The sequence below is a fragment of the Mus musculus genome, chromosome 15 (genome assembly GCF_000001635.26).
Source record: "Mus musculus strain C57BL/6J chromosome 15, GRCm38.p6 C57BL/6J".
Lineage (NCBI taxonomy): Eukaryota > Metazoa > Chordata > Mammalia > Rodentia > Muridae > Mus > Mus musculus.
This window is the reverse complement of record NC_000081.6, coordinates 88264500-88287615: the sequence shown is the minus strand read 5'-3', so window position 1 is coordinate 88287615 and position 23116 is coordinate 88264500. Positions and strand designations below refer to the sequence as shown.

At 43.5% G+C, this 23116-nt stretch overlaps 1 long non-coding RNA gene across 5 annotated transcripts in view; it reads left to right on the top strand.

Annotated features, from left to right (window-relative positions):
• 4930445N06Rik overlaps positions 1-23116 on the top strand; it is a 94502-nt gene that overhangs the window by 29560 nt on the left and 41826 nt on the right. For 3 of the 5 annotated variants that reach the window (XR_875554.1, XR_875552.1, XR_875553.1), the window contains exons 2-4: positions 3832-3981; positions 8425-8537; positions 11749-11815. This is a non-coding gene — a long non-coding RNA (RIKEN cDNA 4930445N06 gene). The remainder of the gene's footprint in view (positions 1-3831; positions 3982-8424; positions 8538-11748; positions 11816-23116) is intronic. The other 2 variants (XR_875556.1, XR_875555.1) reach the window with 2 other exon arrangements.

Here is a 23116-nt window from a genome sequence, read left to right as displayed (position 1 = left end):
TGACTTGTGTGACCATGTGCCCATACTTCTTGGCATCTTGCTCTCTTTTTAGCTGGAGCAAACAGCAGCAGGCTCCCTTCCCCGCCCCCCAACCCCTTCCCCTATTTACCATGCTTTGCTTTTATTTGGTATTAGGAGAGAACACACATTTCAGACTTACCCCCTGGCTGCATGCAAATTAACAGGCTTCACAGGGGTTTTTGATTGTTTTAATCAGTGTGGCACAAACCACAGGCCAATGGTTGCTTGCTTAAACATCAGATATGGATGTTCTCTCTGTTCTAGATACTGGAGGCCCAAGATGGAGGCCAGTAGGGCGATTACTGGCAAGGTTTCTCATGGCTTCAGATAGCTCCTTCTGTGTCCTCAGGTAGCTGGTATCTCGGTGGTTTGAATGGGAATGGTCGCTACAGGCTCATATATTTGAATGCTTGGTCATTAGGGGGTGGAGCTATTTGACAGGGATTAGGAAGTGTGGCCTTGTTGGAGCAGGTGTGGCCTTGTTAGAGGAAGTGTGTCATTGAGGGTGGCCTTTGGGGTTTCACATGCTCAAGGCAGACCTGTGTCTCTCTCTTCCTGCTGGTTGTTGGTATGAGTGTAGAACCCTCAGTTACCTGTCCAGCACTGTGTCTATCTGTGCGCCATCATGCTTGCTGCCATGATGATAATGAACTGAACCTCCGAACTGTAAGAGAACTCCAGTGAAATGTTTTCCGTTATAGAGTGGCCTTGGTTATGGTGTCTCTTCCCAGCAACAGAGCACCGAGTGAAGCAGGTATCTCACCAGGACACCAGTCCTGTTACACAGGCCACCCTTCTATACCTCCAAACACTGTGATGGTTAATCTTGATTTTCAACTTGTCAGGATCTGGAATCACTTATGGTGTGGGGTGGTGGACTGTGCACAGACAGCCTGGTCCCCAGTCAAGCAAAGGTCTAGAACCCCAGAGCCTCCAGTGGGTGGTGATTTCCACCTACGTGAGACAGAAGGTGTGCCAGACCTTTGCTACCGGGGACCAGGCTGTCTGTGCACAGCCCACCACCCCACATTACAGCATGTCTGTAAGGGGGTTTCTAGATTTTATTAAGAAGGGAAGACCCATCCTTAAGGTAGGCAACGCCCACCATGCCATGGGCTGAGGTCTTGGAGAAGTAATCTGAGTACCAGCATTTATCTCTGCTTTGTTACTATGGACTGAAAATTACCATTTGCCTCAACTTCTCTGACCTGATGGACTGTACCCTTAAAATGTGAATCCAACTCATCCTGAAATTGGGTATTTTTTCATAGCAGTGCAGTAACTATATCATTCCACTGGGTTTACAGTTTCAATGTGAGTTTGATAGAGCAGAGGGCAGAGGCTGCCTGTGATGAGGGTCTATGCCGTCCTTGAACTTGGGTCCAGTTTCTGCAGGAGAAAGTCCTCCTGTGACAACAGAGATAGAACTCCTGAGTCAGTCTCTCCAGGGAGGTTAAGTATGGCTCAGGAGGGAGCCTTGGCTGGTGCCATCACCCAGCAATTAATTTTCTCTTTGCCCTAAATCTTGTTCCCATAGCCTTAATAGGACTGATTATTCATCAATATTAAAGTGGCAAATTCATTATATTCTAATGATCTGACATCAAATATTAAATCTCATTATGTGATTGGCTGGGATTTATGGCAGCATTAGTTGTCTCAGGTGGTGGCTGGTCTCCTGCAAAAGGACATTGCTGGGCTTGGCAGTTTGTACAATTCCTTCCAGGTCAATAGGATTCAGGGTCTTGGAGTGTTGGAAATACCCCCATTCCATCTGGGGTGGTCATGTGCCATTATCGGAGATACTGTCCCATGTCAGATGTCACCAGGGTTCAGCTGGATAGCACCTCCATGGCTCATGCCATTCGCACCAGGGCTGCTTTAACACAGAAGGACTTCTAGAGGTTGCCAGAGTACATTGCTTATTTCTAAACTGCATGCCTTTCTATCCTGAAAACAATCTTCTTATCCACTCACATGTTTCCTTTATCACAGGATGGCCAAATAGAGAGGCCAGCTCTACCCTGTCAATGGCTCACGGGGCACAGGGCCACTGTGTCATGTCTGGGTTGAATCCTGGGACCACAGATTTAAAGGAGAACGATTCAGTGACAACTGTTAAAGCACCAGTAGGTGTGTGGACCACCGAGATGAAACTTTCAGAGGGGAAAAGAGATGAGGTGACCTCCAAATAATGAGAAAATAGAGATCCCAGCCAAGAAGCATAATGGGTCAGGAGATGAGAAAGCACCAAAAGGAGACGTCAGAAGGGTTGGCTTCTGACTAACGAAATGACATCAGAGGTATCAATGAAGATAGATAGGCCAGGTTCATAAGACATCTCTGGGAATGGGGAACTGGCTCAGATTCCAAAGGGACCAGATAGAGGAAGAGAGTTCTATGTTGAAACAGAGAGAGAGAGAGAGAGAGAGAGAGAGAGAGAGAGAGAGAGAAGAGGTGGTCTTGGTAGAAAGTTCAGAATCCTGACCTCAGTGTGTTCAAGCAGAGGGTCTCTCAGGCACTGAGATCAATGGCTAATTTACCATGTCCTGCCTTGAGGGCCTGTGACTCAGCCTGTGTACTTAGCTCTGGTATTCTGTCTCCAGTCACATGGTAGTCCCAAGAGGGAAGGCAGGTCCTGGCCTCAAATTATGAGATCCACGAAGAGTTCCTATAGGTGACCCTGGGTCAATCTCATGCTCTCTGCCTATATTACCAAAGCCAGATGAGTAACTCCAAGAAGACCCCACTGTCCACTTGTTAGAGCTCTCTAAGCCTATTTTGCAGAGGACACTACCTGCCACACAAGGTTATGTGCACAATGCCTTGGGGAGGGGTCACTTCACAATTTTCCTTCTTTAAATTCTCTTTCTGCCTTAGTGGGCCACACTGCCCTGTCTACTTCACATCACTTTATGCATAGGAGAAAGAGAGGCCACTGTCTACAGGCTCTGGCTCAATGCCTGGGAGTTTCCATCTCCCACTGGCGTCCTGTTGGCTCTCATCTATTTTGTGTATGTGTATATTATGCTTGTAAATGTGTATGGGGGAGAATGTACCCTTGAACATGCATGTAGAGGCCAGAGATCAACACAAGATATCTTCCTTAATTGTTATCTTATTTTTTGAGATAGTCTCTCACTGAACTTGGAGCTTGCCATTTTGGCTAGATTGAATGTCCAACAAGCTCCCAGAACACATCACTCTCTGCCTTTCTCCAGTTTTGGGGTTACATGTCTGGGGTTACAGATGCCACCACCTTTTTTTTTACACTGGGTGCTGGGGTTCAGAATTCAGCCCTACTACCTGTCTTGAGGCTCAGTGAAGCCTTTGGATAACTTGGCCACTTCTGGTTGATGGGTGGAGCCAAATGCTACCATCTTTTTCCAACTTTTCTTCCCAAGACTTGCCTCCAGGTGGAGCTGGAGAGGCTGCTCCATCGACCCCTCTGCATCTCCATTGGGCTCCAATTAGTGCCCCTCTCAGTGCTCATTCTTTCAACACTCATTCACCCACCTGCTCACCCATCCATCCATCCATCCATCCATCCAACACTCATTAACTAACTTATTCTCTCAGTCTTTCTCGTGAACACCTACCTCTCCATTCAAGCATCCACTCATTCATTCACCCTCTCCACTCATGAACTCACTAACTCTAATTCATTCACTCATTCACCCTTGCTCCCATCCACTCATTCACTGATATCTGAGAGAAGCAACAAGGCCCTTGTAGCTATTCTGCTATGTCCTCTGTTCCCAAGTCAGGCAAACAGGCAACTAACTGCTCCTTGTCTTTATGTATTTCCAGAAACAAAAGGTCCAGGAGTGGATCAATTCTCTTCTGCAGATGCCTGAACAAAGCTCTCCAGTTTAGGAAAATAGAGTTCTTGTTTCAAAGCAGTTCCTGAGAACTGCCCAGATTTGAATTGAATAGTTCCCGAGCTACAAGCTGGAGCAGGTACATCACTGTAGATTGTGGATACATATACCTACAGATGTGCTAACTTGCAGGCTCCCAAACAATGGCTGCCATCTCTATTCTCTACCCAGTGAGCACCAGGTCTACACACTGCAGCCTAAACTGCTGCCTCTGAATCGACCTATCTAGAATGTGTACAACCAGCCTCAGGAGTTGGTCCCACTCTAGAGGAGCTGCAGCTCATAGCACAGAGGGCTGAAAGAAGCTCAGGTTTGTTGTGAGGAGCCCCAGTGGATTGGAAAACACCCACCTATGACTCCCCAGTACCACTCTGGAATGCAGAAATAGAGTATATATTGTCCCCACTGGCAGTAAACAGCACCAAGCTGGCCTCTTCCACAGTATGGCTTCTAGAGACATGGGGCTATTGTCAACCAGACGCAGAGCAGAAGTACATGGTTTGTGTGTGTGTGTGTGTGTGTCTGCTGCTGTGGCATAGGCAGACTGCACACCCTGTGGATGCCAGGCTGGGTGCTCTCCGATTAGCCCCACCTTGAATCCACTTTGTGGAATGAGTTTTGAAAGGCAAAGTTTAGAAAGGACATCCCCACAAAAGGCAGACACAGAGGAGATGTAGGGTCTCATCAGGATTCTAGCCACCTGCAGTCCTAGTGGTACCCTGAATCTACTGGTTTCTTCCTAACAGGGATGGAAGTATGGAGTGTTGTGGTCCCGGTGCCCTCAGTGAGGCATATGGTTGGGGGCAATGACACCATGTAGTTCTGCACACTGGCCTATATACTGACAGCACTCTATAGCTGTCATTCAGACCAATGCTACAGCCACTCAGGATTCTGAGAAGTGAGGTGCTGTGCCTTACCCTTCACAAGCAGCTGTATACTCTAACTATAGGCCAGCTAGGAGGAAAAAGACAGTATCTAATCCATGGCCTCACACTTTGACTGAGGTGAGAAGGGTAATTGTCCTCCACTAACATCCCCACTTCAACCAAGAATGGGGGCTGGCTTGTCTCTCAGGGCCTGGGATCTGCTTGAGGCTCTAAAGATATTGGCCCTCCCCAGTTGTGGCAGGAATGACAGTCCCCTTCCTTGTCTTGGGCATTTAAATACTTGGTTCCCAGTTCCTGGCTCTGTTTGGGAAGGCTTAGGAGGTGTGGCTTTGTTGGAGGAAGTGCTTCACTTGGGGAGGGCTCTGAGGTTTCAAAACCTCACACATTCCCATATTACTCTCTGCTTGGTACTTGTCAGTTAAAATAGAGTCCTCAGATTCCTGCATCTGTGGCCATGCCTTCTCTCCCTGCATAGAGAGCATTTTGGCTGTGCCTTTTCTCCACAAGATATACTGTGATCAATGTTCGTGCTGTGGTAAGCACACCAAATACCAGAAGTGACCTGTTTCTGTAAGACTTGTGTATGACTATAATAATTATGTACTTTTTGTTTTTTTTAAAGCTGGGCAGTGGTGGTGCACGCCTTTAATCCCAGCACTTGGAGGCAGAGACAGGCAGATTTCTGAGTTTGAGGCCAGCCTGGTCTACAGAGTGAGTTCCAGGACAGCCAGGGCTACACATAGAAATCCTGTCGCAAAACAAACAAACAAACAAAAAAAGTTACTTATGGCTACACTGCTGTGTGATTGGTCAGCCACTGAGTAGGCACAAACTTTGGAGAATCTGTGAACAGTGCATTACCATTTTCTCTGTCAGCTTTACAGATATAATGATTTCACTATAGCCACTGTGTTTCCAATTTCAGAATTTCTATTTGGTTTCTTTGTAAATGTTAGTCAATCTCTCTTTACATATGACTATGTTTGGGAAGACATGTTTTTTTTTTCTTAATGTTTTAAAGACATGATTCCCTTTGGAGTTTTGAAATTCTTAGCAATAACTGATTTAAAGTCTTTGTCTACCAAGTCAGTGACTGACATTCCCCAGGAACAGATTCATTCTTTTGACTAATTTCCACCACATGAATGGCACCACATGATAGCAGTTTCCAATATATTTATTGTCCTGATTAGCCTGACACATCCCAGAGTCTTCTGAGAAGAGAAGCCCCAACTGACAAATTTCTAAGCAAGCCAAAGCTGGTCTATAGGCATGTCTCTGAAGGACTAGCTTGATTATTTACTGATATAGGAAGATCCAGACTATTGTGGGCAGCACCGTTTCCTTGAAAGTTGGCTCAGGGCTGTTGGCAAAAATCTAGCTAAGCATGAGCCAGAAAGTGAGCCAAAGAGCAGAATAGCAAACAGCATTCTTCCATGGTTTCTACTTTAGGTTACTGCCTAAAGTTCTTTTCCTGATTTCCCTCAAGGATGGGCAGTGACCTGAAGTGTAAGATGAAGCAAACCATTCCTTCACCAAGTTGCTTTTGATTCAAAGTGTTTTAATCACAGCAACAGAAAACAAGCTAGGATATTCATTTATTTGCATCTTATGATTTTATTTTTGTTGACAGCTGGAACATTTAAAATAATGCAGTAGACAAATCTGTCAGCAAGACCCTACCCCCACAACAGTGTGTTATTATAGTTAAGTTTCTTGTCACTGTAACCAAAACATTTGATGTAAACCACTTAAAGGAACAGCTAAACTAAGGATTTATCTTAGTTCACAGCTTCAAAGCTTTCAGCACATTGTGGAAGACTCCACTGTTTCTGGGATAATGTTAGATAGAGCATCATGGTGTAGGAGTATGTGACACAGCTTACTTGCCTCGTGGTAGAAAAGCAGCAGACCCAGATCATCCTTCAAGAGCACAGCATCAGCAGACTTTCTCCTCTAGCCATCCCCCATCTCCTAAAGCTTTCAGGACCAATCAAAACAGCATCCTCAGCTGGTGATTAAATGTTTAACACACACATTTGAATATTTAAGCTAAAGCACTGCATTTCAGGCTCCCCAAGGCCCATGTATATCCTATTACTTCATTTCCAAGAGTCTCCAAAGCTTTAAGCATCCAAGATTATTCAAAAGCCTAAGTTTGGGAGTATTTTCTGAGACTCAAGGTGTTTGTTGTGAACACCTGTAGGAAAGGAAGAAAGAAAGAAAGAAAGAAAGAAAGAAAGAAAGAAAGAAAGAAAGAAAGGAAAGAGAGGAAGGAAGAAAGGAACTAGAAAGAGTGAGCAAGTAACTAAGCAAGTGAGCAAGCTACATGCTCCCAAGATGGAATGGACAAGGTAAACTTTCTAATTCCAAGGGAGGAATAGGGGCATACCAAGAAAAGATGTAATCAAAACAAAAACAGAACCAAGCAAAGGACACATTAAATCAATTAGTCCATATGTGGTCTCTCAGGCACCTGATGTCAGCATCATCTTTAACAGATCGGGAACATCCTGGCCCCATATCTTTGCCTTTTGCAGCCCACATGGTTTCTGCTTTATGTTGACTCTACTGATTGCCGGCAGCTCTTCACAGCTGATGTTGCACAACCTAGAGTCTCCATTGAAGTATCAGCTTTGCTTCCAGAACTACACATACCACCTCTGGGTCAGACTATTAGGGTCCCAACCATACTATACATGGCTAGAACTCCCAGGCCTTTCTCTGAGATCTGAGTGGAAGTTTCCAGTGATCCTACATCTTTTGTATTCTGCTTGTCTACAAAACCAGTATCATACCAAGATCTGCTGCTGGCTGGGATCTCAGCCTAGGCTCTGAAAGGTCGAACTCATGAAAATCCTTATCTAGATGGTCCCATGTGTGCAGAGTACTCTGAAGGCTTCTCAGAGATGTCTTTCAGATGAATTCAAACCTTAGTACCCTCGATCCTGCAATGGGAAAGGTTCTGCTAATTCCTCAGATGTCCTGAAACCATCTTTCTCATGGCTACTTCACTTCTTTTCTGCTACATAGCACCCATGTCCCATTTGCCTGCAACTTTAAATGTATCACATTTGTAGTCAAACAGCACAGTTTTCAAATCTTTCTGTTTTTCTTGTAATGCTCTCAATTCTCGTCAAAAACGTAGCTAAAGGCAGCCAAGAAGAGCTTTCTGCTACAGACTAAATGCTGTGCCATCTTGAAATTCCCCCATCAAATTAATTAGTCCATTACATTCAAATTCAGTATCACTTAAAGTCTTAGGGTATGGACAGAACATATATAAATTATTTGCCAGGATGTACCATGAATGAATGGCCTTGTAATGATTAATCTTGATCGTCAACATGATTGTATTACTAGATGCTTAGGGCCTTTGTAGGTTACTCTTTTGGATGTGTCTCCGAGGGTATGTTCAGAGAGAATTAACTGGGAAGATGAAATACTTTGAATATTAGAAGCATCATCCAATGAGGAGAGAGAGAGAGAGAGAGAGAGAGGGGGGGGGGGAGGGAGGGAGGGAGGGAGGGAGGGAGGGAGAGAGAGAGAGAGAGAGAGAGAGAATGATTGAAGAGGAAAGAGTGAGTTGAATACTCACATTCTTTTCTCTGCTTCTTCATCCCCTGGGATAGGATCTGTCAACTGATGAGCCTGGTACCAAGCTGCTCCCAAGACCATGTCTTCCCCAGCAGGATGGACTGTATCTTTCATTTGTGACTCTAAACAAATCTTTCCCTCCTTGAAGGTATTTTATAACAGCAGTGAGCTTGTATCCCAATTCCCAACACAGTCCTCATTTGCACAGGAGTGGAGGGCAGTAACAACCTGGTCTGCCTTCTGGTCTCATTAGCTACAACCAGAATCACCAACTATAGCAATTATTATAGCATCTTAGGGATTCTCAAACTCATTTCTTAAAACTCTTCCAAATTCTTAAAAACCGCATTGTCAAGCATTCACAGTGAAGACTCGCTTATCAGGCAACAGCTTTCTATACCTCTTTGTTTTTCTATCTTGGAGATGGAGCTTAGGGTGTTGCACAGGCAAGGCAAGCTACTAGTGTTGCGCTCCCAGCCTTGTATTCTCTACATTGCCTAGGCTGGTCTTGAACTCACTTCGCAGCCTACACAGGATTTGAACTCATGCTATTCTTTCCTCTCTCTCCTCATTGGTTGGTAATAGACCAATGCCATCATCTGAATTTGTTTTTGCCATTACTGTGTTTAATCAGCAGCTGAAAACAGCTTACATGAACACAGCGATGAATTCTCTCATCTGGACTGAAAGGTGCCAGGGAGGTTAGTGAATCCCTTAGAGTATCTGTGAGGGTATTTCTAAGGAGGTTAGACATGTGGAGGAAGAACTGAGCAGGGCAGGCCCATCCCATACCTGGCAGCACTAGCTAATATCCTTCAAGTTCCATATTCCCGAGCTGGCACATTTGTAGCTGCTTCATAACACACCAGCATCAGATATCAGCTTCTTCAGTTTTTAACATGTGCCCACATCAGCACTCTCCACGGAGCTTCTAGTCCTCCAATCTAGGATTAGTGGTTTGCCCTTAGTTCTCCATGGTCTGAGGGCCTCAGTGTCTTGGACTGAGTAGCTACCAGTTTCTCTGACTCTCCAGCATACTGACTCCTAGTGTTGAATGGTCTTTCCCTCCCACTATGTAATCCGTTCTAATAAAGTCTCTGTCTCTCCATCTCTGTCTCTCTCTGTCCCTCTCATTCTCATTCTTACTTTCTCTCCCATCAAAACTCAGACAGAGATGAATTTATTTTGCTTCTATTTTCAAAGGATTATGTTCATAAAGGCAGGAAAGGCAGAACACCGCTGGTCAGTTCCTCTCCTGGCTGCCAAGAAACAGAAAAGGAACACAAGACAGGCCAGGATAAGGTATAGCCTTCACTCTCCTCACTACAGTGACCTAGTTTCTTCTACTAGACTTTTCCTATTGTATAGTACCCCCCAATGCCATTCCTTTCCATAGAATTTTCCTATTTTATAATACCCATCCCCCAACACTATTCTCTTCCATAGGGCTTCAGAGCATTGACCTGGGTAGAGCCCCTTTTATCTGGTCTTTTCTGAAGAAGAGCTCACAGGTACCCTGAAGTGTCTCAGCAAACCCCTACATGCTCCTCAGTGTAATTGAGTTGATAATTAAGATGAACTGCCGCAGTGATCGCTGCTGTTTGCCGAGGGCTTTCCTGGGCTACAGCTGCCTATTCTCTGTCTCTCTTTGTGATCAACAGTCTTTTGCTTCCCCATGTGAGCTTAGCGGTCAGCTAATGGTTGGTCTGAGAGTCCTACATAGCCTTGAACCAATGAGTCTCCTGTCTCTGCTCAGCCTGCTGGGCTCTCTCTTAATACACCAGCAGGTGCTTTATAACTGCCTTAGCCTTCATTTTTCTTTTGCAACGTACCTCAAGGTCAGCCAGAGGTGAGCAATTAGGGCCTTTTCAGAGTGTCCTGGGGATTTTCATTGCCCTGCACACGTACAGGATTTTGCAGATTCCCAGGAACATGCTTGAGCTTTCTCTGTCTCTCTGTAAATGTCTCCTTCCCCAGCTCATTGTAAAAGGCTTGGAAGTCTCTTTTGTAGCCCCAGCTGGAGAACATGCTTCCAGCAGCTTCACCATTTAATCATTGCTGCTGGTGGGTTTCATAAATACACTGGGTGCTATATTGTTTGTGGAGAGAGCCCCGAGTTAGGTCACATGAGAAGCAGCCTCAGAATGGAGCTTTTCAGTGAACATCTAGAGAAACAGCAGAAATTCTCTAGGACCATGGCTGGTAGAACTTCTGCTTTATTTGCTCCTAATACTTTTTGGTTTGCACAAATCCCATGGTTTCAAGGATTTTGCTTTTCAGAATATGATACAGAGGCAGATGAAGATCAGGAGGAGAGTGGGGGCAAGTTGAGACCTCATTAAGGTCATTGTTCTTTCATTTTTATTTTGTGTGTGTGAATTCTTGTCTACATATATAGCTGCACACCACACAAATACTGTACTCACAGAGGCCAGAAGAGGGAGTCATTTCTCTAGAATTGGAGTTATAGGTGGTTGTGAGCTACCGTGTGGGTACTGGGAGTAGACTACTGGTCTTTTACAAGAGCGGCAAGTAAACCGAGCTGTCTTCTCCAGTTCCAGCTCACTCTTCTTGCCAAAATGTGTTTCTATATGTGCAGTTGTACATGGATGTGTGAGTGAGTGCATGTGGAAACCAAAGGTCAATCTTGGTTGTACATCTCAGTGTTTTTGAGACAGAGGCTCTCACTGACCTAGAAGCCATCAATTGGGCTAGGCTGATTGACCAGCATGCCTGAGAGATCTGCCCGTCTCAAACTCTCAACTCTGGGATTGCAAGCACCACCACACCTTGCTTTTTTTTGGTATGGGCTCTGGGGATTGAACTCAGATCCTTGTGAGGGAAGGCATAGGAAGGTGGGGTGGCAATATTCGGCATTTTGGGAAGAAAATAAAATTTCATTCAATTACCTGGTGGCTACAAAAATGACTTTTCAGGATGAAGGTGAAACAAAGACATTCCTGGGTCCACTTGTTACTACTCTTCTCATCTCTGTGACAAAAATGATAGGCCAAAAGTGACTTAAGAAAGAAAGAATTTATTTTATTTTAGAGTTGGAGGGATGCAGTCCAGTCCATCATGGCGGGAAAAGCATGGCAGCGGAGCTTGAGGTCACGTGATGGCCCCAGTTAAGGAGCAGAGAGAGATCAACCCTGATGCTCAGCTCAGTTTCTCATTTCTGGCTACTTCCAGGATCCCCACCCAAGGACTGTCCATAGATAAAGTGGATCTTCCCATCCCACTTAACTCAATCTAGATAATTACTCATCATCTTGCCCAGAAGTTCGTTTCCCATGTAATTTTAGATTGTATGAAGTCCCATGCACTGTTTTATATTGTAAGTTTTTAATTTTTTTTAGATGAGTCCCCTGGGAAGAGAGAACCTCAAATGAGAAATGCCAATGCCCCCTTCAGACTGGCCTCCAGGTAAGTCCATAGGGACATTTTATTGATTGCTGATTGCTGTGGATGGGCCCAACTCAATGTGCATAGAGCCACCCTTGAGCATGTTGTCTGGAGTTGTATAAAAACCATAGAAATTAAGACAATAAGAAACATTACTTTACAGCCCCTGCTTCTAGGTTCCTGCCTTAACTTCTCTCAACAATGGGCTATAACCTACAAGCTGAAATAGACCCTTGCCTCTCCATATTGCCTTTTGTCATTGTGTTTATCAAACTTGTACAAACCATCACACTAGGTGACCATGGGCTTAGAGAATGTGTTTTTACCCAACCCTCCAAACAAGAAACAGGAAAGGAAGCTCTTGACACAGAAAACAGGTGACTCACTAGTCATACAACTCCAGTGGAAACTGGGAACGTCAGGCCATCCATTTTTTTAAAAACCTGTCTAAAACCAATGGACAGGTAAGCAGCATGCATCGTGAGTTGTATGGTTGGGCCTGTGGCTTATAGAAGCAAAGTGTATATGATATGACAACACAGAAGCCAAGCTGTGCTGGACTGTGGAGGGATGCCAGATGGTAGCTCGGGTCTGAAAATGAGATATTAAATCAGAAGGTTGCTATAACTAGCTACACACATACATGCACTGTCTCCTCTCATCTTCTTTAAAAAGACATAAAGCCATTTATTCAAAATAATTAAACACTGCATTGTTGGGTAAGTAACACACAGCTATAATGCCAAGAGCACAGACATCACAATGGAGAACAGAGCTGTGGGAAAGGAAGGTATCTATGTCAATGAAATTTAGTTAACACAAATCTAGAAAAAACTCAGTTGAATGAGATTAATGAAAAGCCTAAAGTAACTATTAGAAAAATAATGTCCAGAAGATCAAGACTACACAGTTCTAGACAGTCATTCTTCCTGAACACCTTATCCAAAGAACTACATATTACAATAGGTACAATATTACACCTAGTGTAAAAGAAAACAGAAGAGAGTGAATAGAGGAAGAATGGAAAAAAAAACAAGCATATAGAAGAAAAGTAAAATGGGAGCTATAAATCCATAAATGTCAGGTAGACATTTCATATGGAAACTAACTAAAAGTCAGAGAAAGAATATCTAAATTAACAAGATCAGGAATGAAAGAGACAGGGGATACCAACAGACACTGAGGAAATCCAAAAAATCGTTAAATCATACTTCAAAAACCTGTACTTCACAAAATTAAAAAAACTAAAAGAAACCAACAACCGTATTCATAGATTATCAAGTGATAGCTAAACAAGTGGTCACTTATCAAGTGATATCTAAAACAAGGCCAGATAAACAATTTAAAAGACATATCCCCTAAGGAAATAGAAGCAGTCTTTAAAAGTCTCCCTCTGAGCCCCCCATAAATACCCAGGATGAGACTATTTTCATGCAGAATTCTACCAGACTTTCAAAGAGATGATGCCAATGGTCCTACAATTATTCCACGGTATAGAAACAGAAGGAGCATTGCCAAATTCATTTTATGAGGCCACATGCATTCTGATACCCAACCACACAAAGACTCAACGGAGAAAGAGAATTACAGACCAGGTTCTCTCATGAATAATTGATGCAAAATATATTCAATAAAAATACTCACAAAGACAGAATCCAAGAAAACATAAAAAAGATCATTCACCATGATCAAGTAGGCTTCATTTCAATGATGCAGGGATGGTTCAACATACAAAAAAATCTGTCAATGTAGCCCATGATATAAACAAACTGAACTAAAAAAAAAAACCCCACATGATGATGTCATTAGATGTTGAAGAGCCTTTGACAAAATGCAGCATCCCTTCATGATGAAAAGTCTTGGAGATCCAGGAAACTAGGTACATACCTAAAAATAAAAAAGGCAACACACAGAAAGCTGATAGCCAGCAAATTAAATGGAGAGAAACTCTAAGCAATTCCACTAAATCCAGAAACAAGACAAGAAAAGACAAGGCAGTCTCTCTCTCTCCCTCTCTCTCTCTCCCTCTCTCTCTCTCTCTCTCTCTCTCTCTCTCTCTCTCTCTCTCTCTCTCTGTCTCCATATCTAATCAATACAGTACTTGAATTTCTAGCTAAAGCAATAAGACAACTAAAAGAGATCAAGGGGATAGAAAGTGGGAAGAAAGAAGTCAAAGTATCACTAATTGCAAATGATATGATTCTACCCTAGAACTCATATAGCTGATAAACACCTTTAGCAAAGTGACTGGATACAAGATGAACTCAAAAAACAAAAGCAAGCAAGAAAACAAACAAACAAACAAAAGACCCCAGTAGCCTTCCTATATACAAATGACCGAGAAAGAAGTCAGGGAAATAAAATTCTTCGCAATAACCACAAATAAAATAAAACATCTTGGTAAAACTGCAACCAAGCAAGCGAAAGACCGGAATGACAATAACTTTAAGTCTTTGAAGAAAGACATTGGAGAAGAAATCAGGAGATAGAAAGATCTCCCATGCTCATGGACTGGTAGAATTAACATAGTGAAAATGACCATCTTATCAAAAGCAATCTATAGATTCAATGCAATCCTCATTAAAATTCAAACACAACAATTTATAGTCTTTGAGAGATCAAGGCTCAACTTCTTATGGGGAAAAAACTCTCCAGGATGCCTAGAACAATCTTGTACAATAAAGGAACTTTTGGAGGTATCATCACCTTGGATTTCAAGTTCTACTACAGAGCTATAGTAATAAAAAACACATGGTATTGGCATAAAAACAGACAGGTGGGTCAATGGAATCAACTCACAGACTCAGAAGTAAATCCACACACCTGTGGACACTCAATTTTTGGCAGAGAAATCAAAATTATACAATGAAAAAGAAGAGAAAGCATCTTTAACCAATGGTTCTGGTCTAACTGGAATGTCAGCATATAGAAGAATGCAAATAGGTCCGTACTTATCACCCTGTGGGCAACTCAGTTCCAAGCAGATCAAAGACCTCAACATAAAACCACATACACAGAACCTGATAGAAGAGAAAGTGGGGAATATCCTTGAATATATTGGCACAAGATACAATTTCCTGAATAGAACACCAATAGCACAGATGCTGAGAACAACAGTTTTTAAATAGGACCTTATGAAACTGAAAAGCCTCTGTAAGGCAAAGGACACTGTTAATAGGACAGAATAGCAGCCTACAGAATGGGAAAAGGTCTTTATCAGCCCTACATCTGACAGAGGGCTGATTTCCAAAATGTATAAAGAACTCAAGAAACTAGACATCGACAAACCAAATAATTCCACTAAAAATGGTGTACAGATCTAATCAGAGAATTCTTAACAAAGGAATCTCAAATAGCCAGGAAGCACTTAAAGGAATGTTCAACATCCTTAGCTATCAGGGAAATGCAAATCTAAACGACTGAAAATCCATCTTTCACCTGTCAGAATGGCTAAGATCAAAAACTCAAGTGGCAGCTCACGCTGGCAAGGATGTGGAGCAAGGGGACCCCTCCCCCCATTACTGGTGTGAGTGCAAACTTGTACAGCCACTTTGAAAATTAATATGGAGGTTTCACAGAAAATTGGGAATTGATCTACTTCAGAACCTAGATATACCACTCTGGTGCATATACCCAAGGGACACTCCATCATACCACAAGGACACTTATTCACCTATGTTCTTAGTAGCTTTACTCATAATAGCCAGAAACTGAAAACAACCTAGATGTCTGTTAACCGAAGAACAGATAAAGAAAATGTGGTACTTCTGTACAATGGAATATCTATTACTTGTTAAAAAAAAATGACATCACGAAATTTGCAGGCAAATGGATGGAACTAGAAAAAATTTATCCTAACTGTGTGGTGTCTTTTCTGTATTCAGAGGGTGTGTTTAGAGAGTTGAAGAAATGTGTCACTGGGAATGACCTGGGAAGAGGAATGGGGTGCAGTCCTGCCAGGCGGGAGAGACTTCCGACCAAAACAGTCAGCAGAGAAAGAGATGTATTGCAATGACAAACAGCCAACCCATTAGGAAGAAACAATTAGAGACATGCAAATAACTTGTAATGAATTCCTAAAACATGTGGAGTAGAGCCAGACAAAGTTGAATGGGAGGATAATTGACCAGTAACCAGTGGATGCTTTAATAGCTGCCATGGTTAATTTTCATTATCAGTTTGACTGGTTTTAGAATCAGCATGGAAACATACCTCCATGTGTGTCTTGAGAGGGTTTAAGTGGGAAGACTCACCTTGATGTAGGGAGCACGGTCTCATGGGATGGAGTCATGGATTCAATCTAAAAGAAAAAGTGAACTGAACTCCAGTATTCACGGCTCTTTGTTTTTAGACTGTGAGAGCCATTTGACCAGTTGCCTCAGGCTCTGGCTACACTGAAAGCCACCATCATTCATTCCCCTCCTTATGTTCAAGGTCACATGATAAAGTGTGCTGATAAAAAGCATTGTGGGGGGAGAAAGATTTTTTTTTTCCTGTTTTGGTTTTGGTTTTGTTTTTAGCTGGCAAGACCAGGCTACAGTCCTTCATTGTGGGTAAGTAAAGGCAGGAGCATGAAGAAACAAGTCACATCCAACAGCAAGAGCAGAGAAATGAATACATATACATTCAGCTTATTGCATGATTGTGCCCAGCTAAACTTCTTCACTCTTACATAGTTCAGAACCCCATGTTCAGGGAATGGTGCCGCCCACAGTGGGCTGAATTTTCCCATAGCAATTAACTTAATTGAGGCAATACCTTCTAAGACAAACCCACTGGCCAATCTGATCTAGACAATCTCTCTCCTTGAGACTCTCTTCCAGGTGATTCTAGGTTGTCAAGTTGACAGAGCTAACCCCCTCAGCACCACATGCAGAACACTGGTATTGAGAAATAGAACTGCTTTTGGAATAAACACGATAGCTCATCTGATGGAACCATGTGGTTGCTAGGTCACTGGAACTGGTTTGTGGGAGATGTGGACTACATAGCTCCTAGCCAGCTTCAAGCAGAGCTTAACGGACCATTCTGGTGGGATCTTGGAGGACTAGAATGTTGAAAGAAATGGGGACAGCAGAGGCCTAGTTCATGAGGCCACAAAGAGGAGCAAGAAGCAAGTGAAATGGCTTGGTAGGTAAAAGTTCTTGCAGCCTAGCCTGGTGCCCTGAGTTTGATCTGGGGAACCCATGGCACAAACGCTTAGAAAAGATGCCCAAAAGTTGTCATCTGATCAACACACATGTGCCATAGTAAAAACACACACACACACAGAGAATAGAATTTTTAAAATTAGAAATGAAACAAAGAGGACTGAGTCTCTATTAGGACAGGGGTGAAGTCTATTTCTGTATATTTTGGGGAAGAACGCAGCTTGATTTTCCTCTGGTCCCGAGAACTTGACTGATGCTGAGTGGACTAATCTGTTTGGGGAAAGAAACTTTAATTGAGGTTAGCATTCAGCCTGAGGCTCCTGACCACTGCTCTTATCTGGATCCACAGTGAGAGGGAGCAAAAAGATCCAGCAAAGGTGAAGTTTGCCCAGGCAAGGAGCATAAGTAAGGTGAAAGTAGTGGACCAAAGATGTGCAGAGAAAGCAGCTGTAGATTTACACGGGATTAGTGTCATTGAAGCGAGAACTCCTGTCTGCACTGGGGCAATGGGAATGTTGTCTGGAGGACAAGACTTCCCCTAGAAGGCTGCAACTCGTGAAAATAAAAAATTCACATGATAGTCTGAGCTTAGAACACCATCTCTGCAGAGGCCCCTGATCAAAAGCCTAGGGAAGTATTTCCTCAGAGTCAGCACACAGAGGCCACTGCAACTGTGGTCCAAAGGGGCCAGGCTTCATCTCAGCAGACAGCGTCATCCCTGTGCACTGGCTTTAAAAGACTGAGAAATGAACAATTGAGCTTGCACCAAGCTTCCTCAAAGATCGTGTGACAGGGCCAGACTCTCTGCAAGGAAACTGGGGGGCAGTGGGCATTGCACAAAGACGTAGTGGTGAAACCCAAGGTGGTGAAGATACCGGGGGCATGGATGTTTGCCAAAGAAAGCACAGACCTGGTCTGAAGAAAGGCAGACTAAGATTATCCCATCACAAGCCCTAGAGGCTGAATGTGAAGTTGTAGGGTTTGGTGGTGTCTGGCTGGTGTGGGTCTTGCTTTAATTTAATCTCTTCTCAGTATAACCTCAGCATAATCTTTAGGGGCAGGAACTCCCTTTTTTTTTTTAAAGCTCAATTAACTAAAAAAGTTTTTATACACCCCAATTGTTACCTCCCCTATTACCCCTCACTGAGTCCCTTCTCTTTCCCTCTTCTTCTCCTATGAGTGGGTGTGGCATCCCCCTTGGTACCCCCCACCCTGGTACATCAAGTCTCTGCAGGGTTAGGTGCATCTTATCCCACTGAGGTCAGACAAGGCAGTCCTGTTGGGGAAAGGATTCCACAGACAGAAATAGCTTTAGGGGTCACCCCTGCTCCAGTTGTTGGGGAACCCACATGGAGACTGAGCTGCACATCTGCTACACATGTGCTGGGGGCCTTGACCAAGCCCGTGCATTACCTTTGGTTGATAGCTCAGTCTCTGAGAGCTCCTAAGGGTCCAGGCTAGTTGACTCTGTTGTTCTTCCTGTGGAGTTCCTATCCTCTTCAAGGCCCTCAATCCTTCCCCCCACCCTTCTGCAACAGTCCCAAATCTTTGTCCAATGTTTGTCTGTGGGTATCTGCATCTGTTTCAAGTCAGCTGCTGGGTAGAGCCTCTCAGAGGCTCCTGTCTGCAAGCATAGCAGAGTATCATTAATAGTGTCAGGGATTGGTGCTTGCCCATGGAGTAGGTGTCAAGTTGGTCCAGTTACTGTTTGGTCATTCCCCCAGTCTTTGCTCCAGAGGAAAAATATTGGGCTGAAAGTTTTATGGGTGGGTTAGTGTTCTTATCCCTCCTCTGGGGATCCTGCCTGGCTACAGGAGGTGGCCTCTTCAGGTTCCATATCCCCACTATTAAGTGTCTTGGCTAAGGTAATGGATAGAGAAAATGTGGTTCATTTACACAATGGAATACTATTCAGCTACTAAAAAGAAGGACATCATGAATTTTGCAAGCAAATGGATGGAACTAGAAAATACCATTCTGAGTGAGGTAACTCAGACATGCAGAGTTTGTACTCACTGATAACTGCATATTAGCCATAAAGTAAAGGATACCCATGATAAACCCCACAGCCCTAAAGAGGCTAAAGAAGAAGGAAGACCCAAGTGAGAATGCTTGAATCTCACTTAGAAGGAGGAATAAAATTCTCATAAGAGGCAGAGGGAGGGAGGGAACTCGGTAGGAGAGGGGATGGGGAGGGACATGGGAGACCAGGATCTGATATGGGGAGAGACAGAAGAGAAGGCCAGAGGGCCAAGAGAATGAATGGAAATCTGCAGCTGCTGGGGGTGGGAGGTAGGGTGGGGTGAATCTCTAGGAAGTCCCAGAGATTTGGGATGGAGGAGTCTCCCAGGAGTCAATGCAGGTGACCTTAGGAACAGGAATTCTTATTCTGTGCCATTATATACTGGAAGTATATAACCAATTGTTTTATTTCATAGGGGTCACAGTTCGGAGATTGTTCTGAGTCTGAGAAGAGACACTGAATTTCTTAACAATGTTGAGACTGTTAAAAGACTGTAGGGACCTGGAAAGATGGATCAAATGCATTTTACATTATGGAATAATAATAATAAAAAAGCTTTAGAGACCAGGGGTGGGTTGGTATGATTTAAAGTGATGTGTTTGGGTGCCAAGGTAATGTGGACTGGAGCTATGGTGGTTAATCTTCTTTGTCAACTGGACTAGACTTAGAATTACCATGGAACACGTATGTGGGTGTGTCTATGAGGCTGTTTCCAAGATGGTTCACTTGAAAGATGGGAAGATCCACCTGCAACATGGGAAGGACCATGCAATGTTCTGGGATCGTAAAATAAATAAGAGAAAAGGTGAGGGGACTTTCAGCATTCATTTCTCTCTGCTCCTGACTGTCACCTTACTCCCTGCCATCATGGCTATACCTGTTCTGTCACTCCTTCTCCAGATAATGAGCTGCACCTTTCAACTGTGAGCCAAATAAAGTCCTTCTGTTAGATATTTCCTTACAGCAGCAGGAAAATAACTAATATAGACACTCACTTCCAGTCTTGTATAGGATGACCAGGTAGAGGGTGGACAAATAATAACAGCGTGAACAATACCCAAACCCCACGGGGCATCACAGACCTCTGGGCAACACTTAACCCAAAAGTGTGGAGAGCCGCAATAACATTTACCATCTTAAGATGGCGCTGGCTCCACAGTGCCTTATGCCACCTAAACAAAGAACAAGCTATATGCGCATGTGCTAAAAGCCCCATTTCCGGGGCACCGGTCCATCCCCCAGGGCACTAGCCCAACCCCTGGGGCGTTTAGCCTATCCCTAGGGTGCTAGGTGTTGCTACCAGTCCTAGTTTAGACACGTCACCAAAAAGTATTTAAGCCACACACTTTCTGAGCCTTCTTTGTCTACCTCACCATGTCATTGAAGTAAAGTTAACCACGGAAGAATCTGGCGTCCTGTGTCTGTTTCTGCTGGCGGGAACAGGCTCAGGATACAAAAGCAGGCATTGGAGTGATCTGAAGGGTGGATCGCATGGTCAGCCTTAAGGTCAGCTGCATCCACATGACCCGTGTCACAGGAAATATTTTTTTCTTTCCATAGCAGATCAAATTTGGAAAGCCTAGGCAAGAAGTTTCATTATCTAGAAATTAAACAACAAACTCCAAATGACTGGTGGGGTAAAGAAGAGCCACAGAGACAATGAGAAAACATAGGAATGAATGCAATCTCAGCTTACCGGAACATATGGGCTCTGGAGAAAGCTTGGCAAGAGTGAAATTGAAGGCCAAGAAGATCCATATCAAAAGAAGAAGGATCTCGGATCAATAACCCAAACCTCCTCTTTAAAATACCAGGAAAGTGGAGAGAGAATGAAGCTGGAAGAGGAAAGGCGATGATGAAGGCTGGAGCTGAGGGTAATGGGACAGAGAACAGAGACAAAAGGGAGTTGACAGAAAAACCATCATTGATTCTTTCAAAAGATACATACCATCGACTGATCTTTAGTCAAACTGATGGAGTCAGAGAGTAAGTGGGCTGAAGTTACTAAAACGGAAGAGAAGGGGCATGATTGCCAAACACACAGAAAAAAAAAGAAGGAAGCAGAATGTGGGGGCCTCTATGTATCAAGAAATAGTGCCCTTTATTGCTAGAAAGGCAGAAATTCCTGACTCAAGAAGAATGAAAATGTGGGAAGACACGGAATTAGTATTCTAAAAACCATTTATGAAAAAGGCTTAGGAGGCCTTTTTTGATGAATTGTGGCTTTGTTGATGAATTCTCCCAAGCACATCAACAGGGGTTAATAGCAATTCTTTACAAATTCTTCCACGTAGCAGATGAGGAGACACTTTCACGAGGACAACATTATCCTGATCCCCAAACCAGACACAACATTTCAAGAAAACATCACTGCTCTTAAAAATATAGATTCAAAAGTCTTTGAGACGGTACTAGCAAACCCTTTCCAGCGATGTGCAAAGAATTACATGCCAAGATGAGGCAAGGATTATCCCCAAAGCGTTGGGGGATGTATGACACGTATGAATCCGTTAAGGCAGTCAGTTGTATATCAATTCCATGAGATAGAGAAACCCCAGTGTGATAACTTAAATAGATTCCAGGTAAAAGTAACTGACAGGATTCTGTTCCTGTGGAAGGAGAGCATCCACAAAGCAGAGCAGCAGGGAGACCCTTGCCTGTTACAAACATCTGAAAACCAACAGGGACACCACACCTAATGGCCACAGAGAGACCAAGCTCACACTATGACCAGGTGCAAGACAAAGGCGCCCTCAATGATCTAGTTTGTTTTCTGTTGCTGTTAAAAAAATACTCTGACCAAAAAACACCTTAGGGAAAGAAGTGATTTATTTTAGGCTTATTCTTCCAGCTCATAGTCCATCACTAAGGGAGGTCTGGGTAGGAACTCAAGCAAGAATTTGAAGTGGAAGCAATGGACAAAGGCTGCTTGGTTTGGTTGGCCTTCAATGTCATGCTTAGCTGTTTTTTTGTTTTGTTTTGTTTTGTTTTTGTTTTTATATAGCCCCGGAAGCACCTGTGCAGAAAATGGCCATACCCACAATGGGCTAGGCTATGCTGGATCAGGACAACCCTGCACAGACCTGTGTACCAGCTAATCTGACCTGGGTCATCTCACAGTTGCGACTCACTTTTTGGGTGACTCTAGGCTGTGTAAAGTTGATAGTCAAAGCTAGTTAAGTTACCAAGTGTCTTAACCGAGTTAAGGTTTCCATTGTTGTGAAAGAGACATCATGACCATGGCAAGTTTTATAAAGGCAAACATTTATTTGGGGCTGGCTTACAGTTTCAAAGGATTAGTTCATTATCCTCATGGTGGGAAGCATGGCAGCATACAGGCAGACTTAGTACTGGAGGAGCTGAGAGTTCTACATCTTGATCCGAAAGCAGCCAGGAAGAGACTCTCTTCCGCAGGAGGCTCTCTTCAGCTCTGGGAGGAGTTTACACTCCAAGCTCACTCCCTAGAGTGATGCACTTCTGCCAACAAGGCCACGCCTACTCCAACAAAGTCTCACTTCCTAATAGTGCCACTTCACATGGGCCAAGCATTTTCAAACCACCACACTTAGCTTACCAGTTCTAACCAGCCCTGTGTTGGAGACTTTGCCAGGAAAAAGAGAAGGTAAGGTGAAAATGAAAACCACCACTGTTGAAGGCAGAGGAAAGCCTTTCCTGGGTTCTAATGACAAGACTTTATGTAGAGAAAATCTTACAGCATCCACTAAAAGCCTGCTTTGACTGAGACATAACTACAAAATACAGGATCAATACACAGCAATTGTTTATTTTCATACAAGTTTAATGAGCAGTCTAGAGACAAAGTTAAGAAAGTGACATCATCTAGTGATGGGACCATGTGGAATTGCTCTGGTGTATATTGGCATGCCAAATGATATTGCTATTATGTTGTTCCTGTTCAGGCAACCCTATTGTTGAGACATCATAGATGCATTTCTCCTGTTAAATTTAGGGGGCACTATCAAGCAGCAGGCAGCCTGGTCCAGTGGCTCTTACAGCATTTCCCCTATTCCATGATTTCCTCTGAGACTTAAGTATAAGGGATGGATCAGAGATGTATCAGTTGGAGTTTGATACTTCATGCTACTTATTCTCTACATTTTGACCAGTTGTGAGTCTCTGTACAGATAG